The 19,116-nt window shown below is 36.8% G+C and overlaps 2 long non-coding RNA genes across 4 annotated transcripts; both read left to right on the top strand.

Moving 5' to 3' along the window:
• The first annotated feature begins 3,264 nt into the window (after positions 1–3,264).
• On the top strand, positions 3,265–4,599 carry LOC130466067 (uncharacterized). 2 transcript variants are annotated; one of them, XR_008926090.1, is made up of 4 exons: positions 3,265–3,630; positions 3,772–3,834; positions 3,919–4,019; positions 4,536–4,599. It is a non-coding gene; the product is annotated as an uncharacterized lncRNA (long non-coding RNA). The 2 variants fall into 2 exon arrangements; XR_008926089.1 differs by lacking the exon at positions 4,536–4,599 and having other exon boundaries at positions 3,303–3,630; positions 3,919–4,409.
• A 5,910-nt stretch (positions 4,600–10,509) lies between these two features.
• LOC130466066 (uncharacterized) lies at positions 10,510–11,834 on the top strand. 2 transcript variants are annotated; one of them, XR_008926088.1, is made up of 4 exons: positions 10,510–10,865; positions 11,007–11,069; positions 11,154–11,254; positions 11,771–11,834. It is a non-coding gene; the product is annotated as an uncharacterized lncRNA (long non-coding RNA). The 2 variants fall into 2 exon arrangements; XR_008926087.1 differs by lacking the exon at positions 11,771–11,834 and having other exon boundaries at positions 10,545–10,865; positions 11,154–11,509.
• Positions 11,835–19,116: the final 7,282 nt, after the last annotated feature.

The following is a 19,116-nucleotide window of genomic DNA, read 5'->3' as shown; positions in this document are numbered from 1 at the left end:
ACAAACTATCCTAGAAAAACCATCGACCTTAAAAATTGCCCAAACATTCATAAACCAATTTGCCAAAGAGTTATACCGAAATACGTGTTCCGCAAACCCGAACGATCGCCACAAAAATAAGCGACGCTCGGGATGGCCTGTAACGAATCCCACAAACGCCGCACAACGCGTAAAGGACGTTATTAGGCAAGCACGCAAAATCGAAGTCGCATAAACAAAAGTAGACGCAAACAGAAAACGAGAACCAGCCAGGGACGCATTTTCAACGCCCCTGGCTGGGCGCTAGAATTTCTCACGCCCTACGCTGGGCGCTGAAGTTGCTGCTTGGCCTTCTAGTCAGGCACAACAGCCTCGGTGCCCGCGCATGAAAAAATATACGTAGCAAAAAAAAACTTTTCGAAAAAAATTGCTGCGAGGGCGTATGAAAAGGCACTCGATTCTAAAAGCGACTTGTAAAAAATAAAATAACTCTTTGTGTCGTTGTTAGGCCTCCTATGACGACAATGTTCGGCTCCAAAACCGAACATGCTAATTAAATGACCTTGAATGTCACATGGGCAAAGTATTCAAAAAATGATGTTCGAATAAAGTTTTCAAAGAAAAAAAAATAATGTTCAAATGAAAAATAAGTAAATCCGAGTCTAGACTAGGCTATGCCGAAGTACAATCTAAATCCTAAGTCTTAGTTGTCTTATCCATAGAATCGGTCCTAATACTTGGTGTTGTTCTGCAAGCTAAAAGGTTAAACCATATTGAGTCTCCATTCCTAACATTTAAATCAATGAGCACCCATATGTAATTGTCATCCCTTGCTAGGAATCCACGGCCTCAATACTCTCTCTCACCAATAAAAAGAATATATTATAGTATTTGCAAAATGGGAACGTACACATTCTGGAAATCATTCCCCCATAGTCGCACAACCCCCAAAGTGAACCTAAGGCGTTAATACCATTGGCAAAGAAAAAAATTAATGGCCCCAAGGCTTATAATCACATTGGGTCACGACTATCATAGTCCTCTCGAGTCACTCGCTCCTTGAAATACTACTAAGTACGGAATAAAAGATTTTCCATGAATGCAACATGACCAACCATGAAAATACCCAAATCGGCATACCATAAGGCTACCATTGGGGTAAAGCAATACACACTAAGAGAGAAGCCGCACTAATGATTCTAGTCTTGCAAAAATGAAAATTCGATCTCCCCAATTAACTACCTTGCCAACATTAAGCAAAATGGCGCATGACAAATGAACACCCAAGGGTTAAAATCTAAAGTGTCAACCAACGAAAGCTATGGTCCAATTAGCCTAAGTCTGAGAGTCGCTTGGTCAAGTATTATAGGCTTACTCCATGTCATTATTTTGAGTCTAGGCCACCTCCTTGTATTCATACACGGGTTATAATCAGAAAGATTAATGAAAGTTTGAGTCTAAATCAAAACTTCCAATTAAATCCCAGAAACTGGAATCTGAAAAGAAGCAAAAAATTATTTTCGATGTAATTCTTTCGTTAAAATTCAATAAGGTAAAAACAACATTTTGAATCTACGCTATTTGCACATTTTAAGAAACGACTAAATACGCTTGCAAAGTAAGACAATTTAAAGGTCCACCCTAGGCCTACTAAAATTAAAGGTCCACCTTAGGCCTACTAAAATTAAAAGGTCCACTATAGGCCTACCAAACGAGGCTCACTCAGTCCCGCCTCGTGACTCAAAGACCACAACCATCTACCTTTTAGCCCAAATTGATTGAAGGATTTATGTTGGGGAGAAATCCCGAGCAAAAAGAAAAAAATAGAAAGAGAAAAGGGAGAGCGAAAAGAGCGAGCCATGAAATACTTAGCCCGTACCTCCCAAAGTGCAAAATTTACCCAAGTAGACGAAGGAAAAGAATTGAGTCAACCAATCCAAATCATGCCACAAAGACTACATAAAGTTCTACGATGTCTACCCTTTCCAATCCTTATGTTCTTAGACGCCTTCGCTCTGGGGCCCCTGTTCAGCTCATCTAACCCATCCATGTTCTCATTGCCATAACCCAAGAAACCATTACCTCGACTCTTGTTCTTGAACTTATTGTCAACCGCAAACCACGCACGGCCATTGATACGTGCGTCATACCCATTATTTCCAAAGCCCAAACCTGCTCTTACACCACCATTAGCATAATGACCATATAACTTGTTTGGATACATCCTGTTGATATACCCTTGAGCCGTCCCCATGCTACTCATCGGCCTTGGTTGATGTAAAATCATGACACTAGCTTGAGGCTGCAAATTATGAGTCCTAGCAGATATAATCCTCATGCTTGACCAATACCTATACAACTTATCCCAACTCATCCAACCCATCTTTGAAGCTGTCTTGAGTCACGAATAAAAAAGAAGACAAATGAAAAAGTACATTCTACACTCAACATAAGAAAAAAAATAAAAAATAAAATGTGAATAATAAAAAAAAAAGAACTTTGCAAAGCGCCTCTAAAATTAGTCTAAAAAGAAAAAGAAGCATTCAGCGCACCAAAAAAGATCCGCCCAGAAATAATTTTCAGCGCCCAGAGCTGGGCGCCGAAATCTTTAGCGCCCCAGCCTGGGCGCCGAATCTCTCTGCTTGCTAAAATTTGTCCAGAAGTGCTCGTCATTTTATCCGCACATACACGGAACAATCTCGAACACTTGGGGGGTACAGCACGTATTCAGATATACGTACCACCAAAGAAATACATGTACTCAATCAAATAAAATATATAAAACAATTTTTTGGCTTACGGCAAGGCAGCAGATTAAAATAATAATAAACTTCACTTATTCTACCGTTTCAAATAATATGTTTCCACCTCAGAACATACTTATCGAATTCGGCATTCTAAGAAACCATTTTCTAGGCTAAGAACTACGCAAGACCTGATTCCAAATTAAATCTATTTAAGGCGGATACGTAGGCAATCAATGATTCGGTCCAACCAATTTGCAAATATGTTAAAATAACGAGAATAAAAAGTCCCTTATTGAAATTTAATTACTTGCAATCCAAGTCGAAAGAAAAATTTAAAGTCAAAGGAAGAATCCAAGTCATCAAGATGCCAAAATTAATGAGCACACATCGAAAAATAATAAGAGCACGTACCCTTGCCGGAAGGAGCACTCTGTAATCCCCCGTAATTTTATACATTTCATTTATATATTTTAACGTATATTTAATATATTTAAATAAGAATTTATGAATTTTGGAAATAAATATATAATTAACGTATATTTATTTATTACTTTTTAATATTTTCAACGATTTACGAAATCGAAAATGATTTTAGAATTTTAAGTTGAAAATAATTTGAATTACGAAAATTGATTGAATTTAGAAAACGATCCTATTCGGTTTTGGATTCAAATCCTAAAGCTAAATTCCTAAGTCTAGCCCAATTGGACAAAGCCCAATATTATAAACCCATAACCCCAAACTACCCTACTCCCTTCTCTTTCAACAATACGTAAAACAAAAAAAAAATAAACAACCAAACTCCCTCCTTCAATCTCACGTAAAAAGCAAACCCTCAAGAACTCCTCCTCCCTCACGTTGCCTCCAAGCTCAGCCGCCACCACCGCCGGACCAGTCGCCGCCGGTTAGCTTGCTCCCCCTCTTCTTCGACCTACTTCTTCGTCGTTCTCCTCCCTCACTGTTCCTTCTTTGTTTTTCCTTTTGTTCTTCTTCTCACGTTGCTTCGAGTATTGCTCTCCTCAATTTCTTTTCTATTTTCGTACAGCCCGCCGCCGTACTCGCCGCCAGCACAGCCACCTTGCCGTCGCCAGACGGCGACCTTTGTACGGTAGCCTTCTCGTCTTTCTATTTTGTGTCTTGCTCTCTTTCGTTCTCCTTTCTCAGTTCTCACCAGTTTATGTTGTTGCGGCAGCCAACCACCACCACCGGTGCGCCGTCGTGCCCCTCCTTGCCGTCGTTCCACCGCTGCCGCGCCTGTGCTCCGCCGGCCAGCATCTCCTTGAATCCTTCTTGGTTATTTCTTAAACCCTAAGTAAACTAATTATTTTAATTATATTTTGTTAATTTGATTTATGCTTTGATTTAATAAATTTGTAATTTTTATGACTTAATTGGAATTTCAGATTTATATATTATGTTTAAACAATATATTTATTTTTCAGATTATCTAAATACATTGAAATATTGATTTTTGATTATTTAAAGTATGAATTTCAAGGTTTAAATGGTTGTAAATCATGGTAGGACAATGGTGGATTATTGAATTTATTGTCTCGATGTACTAGGAATGTAAATTGGCCTTGGTGAAGTTTTAAACGAGTTTATATTGCTGAAAATTTAAAGTACGATGTTTGCAAAGAGTTTTCAACGAATTTCAATCACTAATTCGATATATATGATGCTAGAAAATCAAATATTCAAGTTTTGATATTGGGGAAAGTTCTAAATATGTTTAGGATGCATTTAGAATGCTTTATTATGGTTGCCAATGATTAGAAATTGATTGGGATTACTTGTTGGTTGTTTTAGGCGGAGAATTCTCTTTAGGCGACTTTTGAAAATGTTAAAGTGCCCTATCAGTTGTTTACACAAGGTACGTACATACCTGTATGCTTGGAATGTGTGCTAATTGTTGAAACCATGTTGAATCTTGTTGTTGAACTTGGTTATGTTGATATTATTGTTGAACTTGGTGATGTTGATATTATGGACGAACTGGGTTATATTGAATGTGCATGTTTAATACTGTTGGGCAAACCTATTGAACTTATTTTGCACTATAAGAACTGTAACATGTTAGTATGGATGTTTGATACAAACATGTTGGTTGGGAACACTAGATTATTCTATATGATTGGGTTGGATCGATTGGTTGTTGTTCCCTTTCTATCTTTTCACTACTTTATAAGGGCGGAGGACCTTGTTTAGTAAGTTGAAACTTTATGCCCATATACAGGGTTGCTCATGGTTAAAGGAAAGGTTGGTTAAGTTGGAATGAGTCTTGATTGATGCTTTTATGATCACTTACTTAATTCCAAGATAAAAACAGTTGTGAACAAATGTGAATTGTCTGTCTTATGTAATGGTTGAGTCATAACGGAATCTCAATTTATAAATCATGTAAAGTGAAACTGAATAGCAATAGCTTTAGACTGTGCACGTCTGAAGTGACGGACAAACAGGAGTTGGGGTTCATGGTGGTAGCCCATGGCCTTTTCTGGGACCGGATTGATCACCGTGTCCTATTTTTATTTAAACGTTCCTCGATATCGCAGGTCACTGAGGTTACGGAGTCGCGCCCGTACCTCGTCTTCCTTAGTGAAGACTTCTGGATGGTCAACTCGGTCCATTGTCTATTTCAACTAAAATAATATTATGGTTATTAAGCCTAGCTTAGTCTAGTCAAGTATAGTCGTCAAATTATTATGTTTTGTCTGTCCTTACTTATATTTATTAGTATCATGTTAGGGTTGTTGGTTTGATAGTATCATGCTAGGATTGTTGTTGTTTTAATATGTAGTACTCAGCTTTGCTGATTACGTGCTTTGTTTGTGTGTGTTGATCATGGCTATGCCTTATTGATCCTGTGATGACCCATCTTTGGTGAGCAGTCTCTAAGGATCAATAAGCGTTGCCCATCTACAGGTTTGAAGATGATGCATCATTGGGATCGGGATTAGAGAGCTTGTAGTTCTATTTGTTTAATTAAGTGATTTAATTTGTTAACTTGGATTTGAAATTGGTCGTACTATTCGTATTTCCTTATTTCAGTTAATTGGTTTGGACCTAATATGTAATAGATTATTTATGAACCTAAAAGTTAGTTTTATGTTTTCCGCTGCAAAATTCTGAATAAGCCGTAACGTTTTCACACGGGCGATAATGCCTTAATAATTCTCTATATTTTATATTAACAGGTTATTTTAGAAAATGGGAATTGTTGGGGTGTTACAAAGTGGTATCTAGAAGCTAAGGTTTTACTTTAATAAATTTTAGGCGCCTAACTATCTAGTAATTTAAAATCAATTTCTTAAAAATCGAGCTTCTACGTATTATAGTGTTCAAAAATTGGTACTTTTTTTTGGGGGACCAAATTAATTTTATTTGTTTGAAAGTATATTAATATTTCTTATTTAAGTTCGAAATTAACTTATTTATTTTAAACTTTGCGTTTATTCGAATTAAGTACGTTCTTTTTCTTTTCGAATTTAATTAAATATATCCGAAATATATACATATAAAAAAATAAAAATAATAAAAAAAAATAATAATAATAAAAAAAGTTATTTATTTATTCGTTTAATAAAAAAAAAAAAATTTACTAAATTTTCTTATTTTATTCTTTAAAATTCTTCAATGTTTGACCTATTATGATTTATTATGAGAGATGGGTAATATAGGAAAGGGCATATAGGATAGAATTATATGTGCATTAGTAGTTAATTGCTAGCATAAGAAGTTAATTGTTACGTGCATATGCTAAATGTTTAAGTGTTGCATTTAAATGTGCATAGAAATTGTTTGATTCCACCAAACTTATCGTTTTATTGAACTTTGGTTATGGTTTGGTTGGGAAATTGTTAGTGAGACTTTAAGTTGTTTCTTTTAGGAATAAAATGTGGCTTTCCAAGTACACCACCATAGGATTCCAAGTCGTGTTTGGATATGATTATTTTGCTAAGATACAAGACCAACCCACCTTAATGAGAAAAGATATCATAGAATCCACTATTGTTCATTGCTTACCTAACCAAATGTCATACCTAGGACTCAAAGATATGTTTAAAGACATGCATTCTCATTATGGAACACCAAATTCGGCTAAGTATGGGACTAGGATGGTAGTTCGAGATGCGACTCAGAGATTATGACCACCACTATTGAGGTAGCAGAAAGTGGATTAATAAGGGTAAAGACATAGGGAATCATGCTTGGGATGCCGTTATAGAGGAACCTATAGGAGTTGGTGTAAATAATGATCTAGAGGAAAATGATGTAGCCGTTGAGGACGAGAATGTAGAGGTTGAGGCAGAAAATCCTAACCCAAAGACCTATGAGCCTACCATTGAGATCACTGGTAAGGTGTGAAAGAGGATTCGGACCCGGAGGAAGAGTTCAACGAATACTGAAAATCTAGATTTCACTCCACAAGTTTCCAAGGAAAGAGCAGATAGGCAAGATGCCTTAAACGTTTGAAGTTGTAATAGTTAGTTAGTTCCTTTATGTTTTAAAGAATAAGTAGCAAAGCTATAACAGTTTAAAGTTAAAGTAATATGAGATCGAGTTATTGTTTATTCTTTTCAAGGATGTAATAAACCTTTATAGAATTAGCAATAAAAGTTAAAGTATTCGTTTCCAATTTGAGAATTCCATAATTCGCCCAGCGGTAGTTTATATTTATGTCATAGAACCTTTATTTTATTTTGAGGACAAGTACTTTATTATGGTTTAGAAATTGTTATTAATATTGTTTTGAGGAATAAAATTTTCTTTAGGAAATACAAGTTTCTTTTGAGGAATTAAAGTTAAATATTTAATTATCCAAGTGGTCAATGATTTAGTTTGGGCACGCAAAAAGGAATATTTCTTTTATTATTATTATTTGTGATGATTGAATTTGATTTGTTTCCCTCGATCGGATGTCCTTTATGTGAATGTCGTTCGCAAATGATAGAGGAGAATTATTTTGCAATGATTGTTGCACCTTCGTAAAAGATTTTATGTGAATATTGTTTATTGAGGCGATCTCTATGGTCAAATCAAATATTGCTTGATATAGAATGACATGTAAGTGAGGTTTAGAACCTAAGATAGAGTATATTAACTTTAGGCCATGTTATAGAATGACCAACAATAATGACTTAGTTGTTGCTATTCGCCTCTTGGCGGAAAAACTGACACAAGAGAGGACTGAGCGTCCCGATTCTGCTGGAGACATGCTTGAGAGACTAGCCAAAGTTAAGTCACCATACTTAAAGAGGCAAGCTGATCCTACCTTTTTAGAGAACTGGGTTAGAGAGTTTGAGAAACTGTTTGGGATGTGAACTGTCTTGAGAACATAAGAGCGGGTCAAGTTGTACTGTACTTGGAAGATGAAGTTGATTTGTGGTGGAGAGGAAATGGGGTTAGACTTAGCGTTGTTGAGAGATTCAATTGGGATTCGTTTGTTACTGCCTTAAGGAAACTCCTTTAATGAGAAAGCAAAATGCACAATAATTCATAAACCTTAGGATGGGATTGGCTAAGTTTGTACAAGGCTAAGATGGACGTACTGTGAAATTCAGAAAGTAAATTTAAAGAACCATGTTGGAAGATTGACCTCCTATAAATGTTTTGAGAAGTCCAAGAACCTTTAGTTATTGCTGTAATGCAAGTGAGGACTTGATGAATAAGGAGTGTGAACTATTTTTCTGTAGTGTGTTAGAGGTGGGTAAAGAAGTTGGAGTGGAAATCAAGGATGTTGCCATTGTGAGTGGATTCATTGATGTGTTTCCGAGTGAAATTGCAAGTATGTTACCTGTTGGAGCCTTTGAGTTCACTATAAACTTAGTTCCTGGAACGACACCTATAACTAAAGCACCATATAGAATGACACCTCTCAAAATGAGCAAATTAAGACACAATTGCAAGAGTTGTTTTGTTAAGGGGCATATTAGGCCTAGTGCATCACCGTGGGGAGATCCTGTGTTGTTTGTTAAGGAGAAAGATAAGAGTATGGAATTATGCATCGATTTTAGGGAGCTAAACACCATCAAGAACAAGTATCCTTTGCCTAGGATAGATGACATATTGGATCAATTGAATTAGGCGAGTGTGTTCTCGAAGACTGAGTTGTGTTTGAAGTATCACCAATTAAGGATAGCTGATAAGGGCCTAAGACCTCATTAGGACTCGTTATTGTCATTATGGGTTTAGAATAATGTCTTTTGGGTTAAACAATGCACCTGCCATAATTATGGATTTGATGAATAAGATTTTCCACGAATTCCGAATTAAGTTCGTTATTATATTGATGATATCCTGATTTATCCAAGGAATGAGAAAGAGCATGACAAACACTTGAGGATTGTTTTGGAGACTCTTAGAAAGAATCTAGTGTTATGTGAATGAAGTATACAAATCTTGAAGTCACGTGTGTATAAGTGACACCGACGGAAAAGTGAAGACTAAATTGATTGAAAACTACGTTACTTAAGGGAATAAAATTAAGAGAAGATTCGAGTGATCCAGGATCGTTGAAAATCATTTGTTGTCTTGAAAAGATGGGAAATATACGAATTGGTGAAAGAGCTAAGAGTTAATCCCAAGAGTTATACATCCATGAAAGGCGTGATGAGGTTCGGTAAAAAAAAAAAAAAAAAAAAAAAGTGAGCAGAAAGCGTTTCTGTAGATCCTACTAAGATTCAAGTTGTGACTGAGTGACCTACTCCAAAGAACGTGTCCGATATTTGAAGTTCTCTAAGCCTAGACGACTATTATAGGAAGTTGTGAAAGACTTTTCGAAGAAAGCAAAACCAATGACCAACTTGTTGAAAAAAAAGAATCGAAATTCAAGTGAAGTGAGAAATGTGAAAAAGCTTTCTAGGTTTTAAAGGAGCGTGTAACCTTCGCACCTGTTGTCGCATCAATTGAAACCTTATAAGGCTAATTACCCTACCCATGACCTAAAGCTAACTGCTATTGTGTTATCTGTGAATATTTGGAGACATTACCTTTATAGGGAAACATGTAAGATCCTTGCCGAGCACAAAAGTTTGAAATTTTGGCAGTAAGGTCCAGTTGAATTTTGGGGACGACATTGAAAATGAGTATTGCTTTCCACCCTGCAACCGATGGTCAGCCTGAGAGGACTAACCAAACCATGGAAGATATGTTGAGAGCCTGTGCTATTGACTTTAAAGGGCAGTTGCTAAACCATCTAGATTTGATTGAATTTTCGCGCAACAATAGTTACCATGCGAGAATTAAGATTACACCTTTTAAGGCGTTGTATGGAAAGAATTGCAGGAGTCCTACTTGCTGGAATGATTTTAGGGGAAATATTGTATTGGGGATAGAATTCCCTGAGATGAGTTACGGGGGCGTAACTCGTTTTCTTTAAGAGGGGTAGAATGCGATAGAAATTCGCGCTTTTTACCTATTTTTATAGCAATTTTATGCATTTTACGCTCATTTTTAGCAACTTATACATGTTGATGCAAAGTAAATAGATTCTCCGCATAAGAAAAAGGTGTTCATGAATAACACAAGCAACTTTAAGTTGGCAAAAGAGTGCACAAGAGTGGCACAAAGTACTTCTACAATAAGAATAAGTTGAAAAGTTTGGAAAGATATGTGAATTTTCGTGTCAAGTTTCGGGACGAAACTTCTTTTAAGAGTGGTAGATTGTAATCCCCCGTAATTTTATACATTTCATTTATATATTTTAACGTATATTTAATATATTTAAATAAGAATTTATGTATTTTGGAAATAAATATATAATTAACGTATATTTATTTATTACTTTTTAATATTTTCAACGATTTACGAAATCGAAAATGATTTTAGAATTTTAAGTTGAAAATAATTTGAATTACGAAAATTGATTGAATTTAGAAAACGATCCTATTCGGTTTTGGATTCAAATCCTAAAGCTAAATTCCTAAGTCTAGCCCAATTGGACAAAGCCCAATATTATAAACCCATAACCCCAAACTACCCTACTCCCTTCTCTTTCAACAATACGTAAAACAAAAAAAAAATAAACAACCAAACTCCCTCCTTCAATCTCACGTAAAAAGCAAACCCTCAAGAACTCCTCCTCCCTCACGTTGCCTCCAAGCTCAGCCGCCACCACCGCCGGACCAGTCGCCGCCGGTTAGCTTGCTCCCCCTCTTCTTCGACCTACTTCTTCGTCGTTCTCCTCCCTCACTGTTCCTTCTTTGTTTTTCCTTTTGTTCTTCTTCTCACGTTGCTTCGAGTATTGCTCTCCTCAATTTCTTTTCTATTTTCGTACAGCCCGCCGCCGTACTCGCCGCCAGCACAGCCACCTTGCCGTCGCCAGACGGCGACCTTTGTACGGTAGCCTTCTCGTCTTTCTATTTTGTGTCTTGCTCTCTTTCGTTCTCCTTTCTCAGTTCTCACCAGTTTATGTTGTTGCGGCAGCCAACCACCACCACCGGTGCGCCGTCGTGCCCCTCCTTGCCGTCGTTCCACCGCTGCCGCGCCTGTGCTCCGCCGGCCAGCATCTCCTTGAATCCTTCTTGGTTATTTCTTAAACCCTAAGTAAACTAATTATTTTAATTATATTTTGTTAATTTGATTTATGCTTTGATTTAATAAATTTGTAATTTTTATGACTTAATTGGAATTTCAGATTTATATATTATGTTTAAACAATATATTTATTTTTCAGATTATCTAAATACATTGAAATATTGATTTTTGATTATTTAAAGTATGAATTTCAAGGTTTAAATGGTTGTAAATCATGGTAGGACAATGGTGGATTCTTGAATTTATTGTCTTGATGTACTAGGAATGTAAATTGGCCTTGGTGAAGTTTTAAACGAGTTTATATTGCTGAAAATTTAAAGTACGATGTTTGCAAAGAGTTTTCAACGAATTTCAATCACTAATTCGATATATATGATGCTAGAAAATCAAATATTCAAGTTTTGATATTGGGGAAAGTTCTAAATATGTTTAGGATGCATTTAGAATGCTTTATTATGGTTGCCAATGATTAGAAATTGATTGGGATTACTTGTTGGTTGTTTTAGGCGGAGAATTCTCTTTAGGCGACTTTTGAAAATGTTAAAGTGCCCTATCAGTTGTTTACACAAGGTACGTACATACCTGTATGCTTGGAATGTGTGCTAATTGTTGAAACCATGTTGAATCTTGTTGTTGAACTTGGTTATGTTGATATTATTGTTGAACTTGGTGATGTTGATATTATGGACGAACTGGGTTATATTGAATGTGCATGTTTAATACTGTTGGGCAAACCTATTGAACTTATTTTGCACTATAAGAACTGTAACATGTTAGTATGGATGTTTGATACAAACATGTTGGTTGGGAACACTAGATTATTCTATATGATTGGGTTGGATCGATTGGTTGTTGTTCCCTTTCTATCTTTTCACTACTTTATAAGGGCGGAGGACCTTGTTTAGTAAGTTGAAACTTTATGCCCATATACAGGGTTGCTCATGGTTAAAGGAAAGGTTGGTTAAGTTGGAATGAGTCTTGATTGATGCTTTTATGATCACTTACTTAATTCCAAGATAAAAACAGTTGTGAACAAATGTGAATTGTCTGTCTTATGTAATGGTTGAGTCATAACGGAATCTCAATTTATAAATCATGTAAAGTGAAACTGAATAGCAATAGCTTTAGACTGTGCACGTCTGAAGTGACGGACAAACAGGAGTTGGGGTTCATGGTGGTAGCCCATGGCCTTTTCTGGGACCGGATTGATCACCGTGTCCTATTTTTATTTAAACGTTCCTCGATATCGCAGGTCACTGAGGTTACGGAGTCGCGCCCGTACCTCGTCTTCCTTAGTGAAGACTTCTGGATGGTCAACTCGGTCCATTGTCTATTTCAACTAAAATAATATTATGGTTATTAAGCCTAGCTTAGTCTAGTCAAGTATAGTCGTCAAATTATTATGTTTTGTCTGTCCTTACTTATATTTATTAGTATCATGTTAGGGTTGTTGGTTTGATAGTATCATGCTAGGATTGTTGTTGTTTTAATATGTAGTACTCAGCTTTGCTGATTACGTGCTTTGTTTGTGTGTGTTGATCATGGTTATGCCTTATTGATCCTGTGATGACCCATCTTTGGTGAGCAGTCTCTAAGGATCAATAAGCGTTGCCCATCTACAGGTTTGAAGATGATGCATCATTGGGATCGGGATTAGAGAGCTTGTAGTTCTATTTGTTTAATTAAGTGATTTAATTTGTTAACTTGGATTTGAAATTGGTCGTACTATTCGTATTTCCTTATTTCAGTTAATTGGTCTGGACCTAATATGTAATAGATTATTTATGAACCTAAAAGTTAGTTTTATGTTTTCCGCTGCAAAATTCTGAATAAGCCGTAACGTTTTCACACGGGCGATAATGCCTTAATAATTCTCTATATTTTATATTAACAGGTTATTTTAGAAAATGGGAATTGTTGGGGTGTTACACACTCACACTCCTAGGCACTTAGCCAAGACTCAAAAGATCGCTTTGCCTCAGTTGAATGGGGGCTAGCGCAAGCGTCCATGACCTCTAAAGTACTCGACTTGACCCTCCCTAAAGCGAACTAACTCACTTAAAGACCTTCTTTCACCACTAGACATAAGCCGTTCGCTTAAAGACCTTCTTTCACCACTAGACACAGTCATAATCGCCGACAAGTAGTAAAGGCAGTAAGCTTGCAATAAAGAGGATTGTTCTACGGCATCGCCCCATCGTTCCTTCGAACTCAGGGCACCCGTTCATGATAATTCAAATGCTTGCGAATCCCTTTTGAAAAAAAAATCAGACATTGTCAATAGGACTTGGCACTTAACCAAGGCTCACCCTACGTAGACATATGACACGGGCATCTAAAATCGAAATCTGAAAGCATCATTAATGGGAAGACATAACAGCAACTGGGGGCTAAAAATTGAAATGAAAGAGCTAGGGAAAGAACTAAGTATACCTTGACCTTTTATGCAGACATACACCAAGTAAATCTAAGTCGATTTGAAAACGATTTATATTCCCGCAAATTCTGGAAAAGATGGCCCTAAAAGCCTAAAGCATACGCCAAACGGGCACAAGTATACCTTGACGCCTGCACCCTGGCTCCCAGCAAATCCTTAGACAACATTCCAAAAATCGTAACAGTATTTTGATTCACTCATGTAATCCTGTACGAACCCTTCTATAAGTCAACCTACTTAGGACACCTCGGATTGTACACAGTAGGATTCAGATTTTAAATAATTTTCAAAAATTTTCAAAGACTTTTTCGAACATAATAAAGTGTCGCTGGTTTAAGCTAAGTATGCGTTTATCTCAATGTTGCAAGTAAGTCAAAAGATTTCCAAATATGATTATGGGTAAAGAAAGGCACCTAGCTTTTGGACAAGGCACACTTCAACATGTGACTACCTTGACCATGGCAATGTCGCACAATACGACATTTACAAGAGAAGCAGCAAAATCACTACTCGAACGTACCTCGCACTAAACGAGTCTGGTTCAAACTATTCATGATCCATGTCACCATGAATGCATAAAAATGTATGCAAAGCATTATAGCACCAAGCCAATCCCGTAGCTACAATTGGGGGCTTGAGAAAAACACTCTAAAAAAGCTCGAAATGACGATTTCATCACAAATTCTCGACGCTAATGCTATACATGCATACATCATAGGGGCACAATCCTAAGGTTTGATCGTGTAAAGAGAACCTTAGAATGGCTACAACCCCTCACAAATTCTAAGCGCTACTTAGAATATATAAAGTCACCCCACTAACAAGGGTAACTGAAAATCGCGAGTCACCAAAACTCCGATCAAACTACTGCACATAACGCTCGCCCTACAAGCGCCCGTTACACAGTCTACCTCGTTCCAAAGCGAAAACAAAAGAAAAAAAATCAAGGATAAGAACTGTAACACCCCGACAATTCTCTCTTTTCTAAAACAACATTTTAATATAAAACCTAGAGAATTATCAAGGCATTATCGCCCGTGTGAAAACGTAACGGCTTATTCAGAATTTTGCAGCGGAAAACATAAAACTAACTTTAGGTTTATAAATAATCGATTACAGGTTTAATCCCAAAAATCATCCAACGAAAATAAGGAAATATAAATAGTACGACAAGTTTAAAGTCCCAATTAACAAACCCAAGTTAACTTAGAAAATCAAAACTAAATACAAGCTCTCTATTCCCGATCCCAATGATGCAACATCTTCAAACCTGCAGATGGACAATGCTTATTGATCCTTAGAGACTTCTCACCAAAGATTGGGTCATCACAGGATCAATGAGGCATAGCCATGATCAACATGCACAAGCAAAAGCACGTAATCAGCAAAGCTGAGTACTACATACTAAATCAATAATAATCCTAACATGATTCTATTAAACGAACAATCCTAACATGGTACTAAATAAAACATAAGCAAGGATAATCAAGATATATTGACTTGAAGACTATATTTGACTGAACTAGACCTTTGTATCATTAACATTATTTTAATTGAAATAGTCAATGGACTGAGTTGTCTACTAGAAACTTCTTCTTCTTCACTAAGGAAAACGAGGTACGGGCGCGACTCCGTAAACCCCAATGACTTGCGATATCGAGGTACTTTTAAATAAAAATAGAACCGGTGATCAATCCGGCCCCAGAAAAAGTCATAGGCTACCCATGTCCGTCACTTTAGACGTGCACAGTCTAAAGCTATTGCTACTCATTTTCACTTTACATGACTTAACTTTTAATACTTGGTTATGACTCATCAAACATAAATATTATATTCAACAAGTAAACACAACTTCTTTTATCTTTGAATTAAACAAGTGATCACAACGTTCAACCAAGAGCCAATTCCAACTATTTTAATCCTTCCTTTATCCGTATTTAAAAAACTTTATTAGGTATAAGGTTCAACTACCAAACAAGGTCCTCGGCCCTTATAAAGTAGTGAAAATCTAAAGAGGAACAACGATCAATAAAGATCTAAAACAATATTAAATACTATAAAGTTCCTCAAAACCAACATGCTTGCATCAATATTCCATGCTAACATGATTCAATTCTTATAAATAAAGTTCTATGCTCAGCGCATTAATTCAACGACATTGAACATGAAATTCCAACAGAAACAAGTTCATAAATATATTCATCATATTCTCAATACAACACACATCCAAGCACACAGGTATGTACGTACCTTGTGTGAACAAACTGATAGGCCACTTTAACACTTTCAAAAGTCGCCTAAAGAGAATTCTCCGCCTAAAACAACCAACAAGTAATCCCAATCAATTTCTAATCATTGGCAACCGTAATAAAGCATTCTAAATGCATCATAAACATATTTAGAACTTTCCCAAATATCAAAAGTTAAACATTTGATTTCCTAGCATCATATTTATTGAATTAGTGATTGAAATTCGTTGAAAACTTTTTTGCAAACATCGTACTTTAAATTTTCAGCAATATAAGTTCATTTAAAAACTTCACCAAGGTCAATCTACGTTCCTAGTACATCAAAACAATAAATTTAATAATCCACAATCGTCTTACCATGATTTAAAACCATTAAAACCTTAAAATTCATACTTTAAATAATTCAAACCCTTATTTCAATCAAATTATATAATTCTGAAAATTAATAATTTAATTATGCAAAACATATTCATATGAAATTCATAATTAAATCATAAAACTATAAATTTAATTCAAGAAAACATGAATTAAATTAATAACATAATTAAAACTAACTTAAACATAATTAGCAAATCTGAAAACAAATTAGTTTATAATATATAATCTGAATTCTAAATATAAATTGTCAAACTAATAATTTAAATTATGAAAACCTTAATTAAATTACATAAACAAAAATAAAATATTAATTAGTTTTAGGGTTAAAGAAATTAACCAAAAAGAGAGAATAAAGGAAGTGCTGGCCGGCGGTAAGGTGGCGCGGCAGTAGGTTGGCGGTGGCTGGTGGCGTCGCACGGCTGGCTGTGCGCGCTGGTGGTGGTGGTGCGTCTGCAGCGACGTGAGAAAGGGGCAATCACGAAGGAAACGAAAGAAGGAGCAAGAACAATGCTGGCCGCGGAGGCAGCAACGATGGTTGGGGCGCGCCGCAGAATGGGGGCGCAAGTGGTGGTGGCACTCGGTCGTTGTGTCGGTGGCAGCACGGTGGCTGCGAGCAAGGAGAAAACCAAACAGAACCATGGTTAAATAAATCAAAACGGAAGAGATAAGGAAAGTATAAGAGAAGGAGGGGAAGAGAGACGGAGTACCGGAACGACGGAGAAGGGAGGAACGCCGGCGGTGGTGGCTCGACGGCGGCGGCAACAGCGTGAGGGAATAGGAGGAGAATTTAGTTTTTACGTGAAAGTGAAAGGAGGGTTGAGGGTTTGCATAGTGAAGTTCAATGAGTTGTTTCACGTGAAAATTGAAATTAGGATGGGGGTTATTTGTTTTGGGCTTTATCAAATTGGGCTAGGATTAGAATTGAACTTTTACGTTTGAATCCAAAATCGATTAGGCATATTTTCCAAATTTCAATGTGTTTTGGTAATTCAAGTTCTTTTCAACATAAAATTCTAAAATTATTTTTAATTTCATAAATCGTTAAAATATTTAAAATGTAATTAACTAAAATAAATATTCGTTAATTATATATTTATTATTAAAACTCGTAAATTCTATTAAATATAAATAACTATACGTTAAAATATATTAATAAAATTATAAATTTAGGGGGATTACAAGAACTGTCAAAATATACCCAGAAATCAATTTCAACGCCCATAGCTGGGCGCCGATATCTTTGACGCCCCAGCCTAGGCGCTGATTCTTTCTGCTAACCAAGTTTTTCCCAGACATAAAAATAAGAAAGAAACACCTATGAATCCTCGCATTGAACGAAGTAATAAGCCGTGCAAACCAACGCAGAAGGTGCTACACTTGTTCGAGCACCTGAACGAGGCGTGATGAAGTACTCCAATGCAATGATATCCCAACACCTAGAGAAATGTTCTAATACATGTTGTTAGGCCACACAAGCCTACGTCGCACCATAAGTTCAGCCATCCCACGGTGCAAGTCTAAAAAACGAGAGTAAGGCATATTGCACTAATGTAGGCACGACCAAGAGCACGTGTAAAAGAGGCAAAGACTACTTATCGCCCAGATTCAAAATGCAAGCCACACGACTTCTACATTAAGGATTGAAAGTAGCAAAACGTTACCTGCCACGGAAGGGATAGCTCGCACCTACACGAGCGGAACCCCAAGGCATCTTTCTCGAAAGAACCTACAAAAATCGTACGCCAAAAGGAAGCACCCCAACATGCATACTTGGGGGCTCCAAGCTACGAAACAACCATAGCAAAATAAAAAAATCTCGAAGCAAATGTTTGAACAATCGAAAGGGCACGATACTTGATCCCACTTCATGAATGGGCCTGAACCCTGTCAAGCTTCTAAGCAAACTATTCAAAATCAGTCATTGCTAAAAAAAAAATGATTCAAGCAAACTGATTAATGGACCGCACACAACGACCATACTATGAACGCTCGTTCGCACATACATATCATCATCGAACATTCACGAACGCGTTCAAAAGGAAAAATATACAAAAACAAGAGCGGTCAAAGTCTTATGCCTCAAGGTATGTTCCTCGGGCAATATAGACTCGCCCAACTATCGCAATAACTGTACGCCTTAATAGCAACAGTTCCTTAAAATAATCGCCCCAAAGCGACAAGCACCGTAGTCCACCAATCGGCTACGGCTTTTCAAGAAAATCATCACGTTCTAAAAACAAAGAAAAAACAAAAGAAAAGAGAATACATAGAACTTCCAAGTGAAATAAACGAATGAACAAAAGGCCAACTGTGTCATCAAAAGACCAGCCCAAACAACACTTTCAACGCCCCATCTGGGCGTGAATTATTTCAACGCCCAGGCCTGGGCGCCGAAAATGTACCCAGGCTCAAAAAAGGCCCTAACTTCTAGTGGGCCCTGCCATACTCATTCGACTTGAAAATTGCCGAAAGTCGCACCTCACGACTTTGTCAAAGTAGCACTCCACTACAAAGATCGCTCGCACTTACGAGCACGATCCCAAACACGATCAAAGACATTACAAAATGCGTAGGAACCTCTTTGACAAAAAATGACCGTCAAGCACGAGTGCTTGGGGGCTCGAGAGAAAATATATTATGTAAAGTTAAAAACAATATTCCCAAACTACGCTGTACGAAGTCCCGTGTTTGGATGTCTCAAAAAATAAAACCGGTTTACGACCTCAAGACAAAGGTCGCCGTTGATGCTTATACATAGTCCCCTAATCAAGGACCCAGGTAGTGGCAA

Source organism: Spinacia oleracea, chromosome 1 (genome assembly GCF_020520425.1).
Source record: "Spinacia oleracea cultivar Varoflay chromosome 1, BTI_SOV_V1, whole genome shotgun sequence".
NCBI classification, from domain to species: Eukaryota; Viridiplantae; Streptophyta; class Magnoliopsida; order Caryophyllales; family Amaranthaceae; genus Spinacia; species Spinacia oleracea.
Note: the sequence above shows the minus strand (reverse complement) of the source record. Positions and strands in the feature narration are given on the sequence as shown.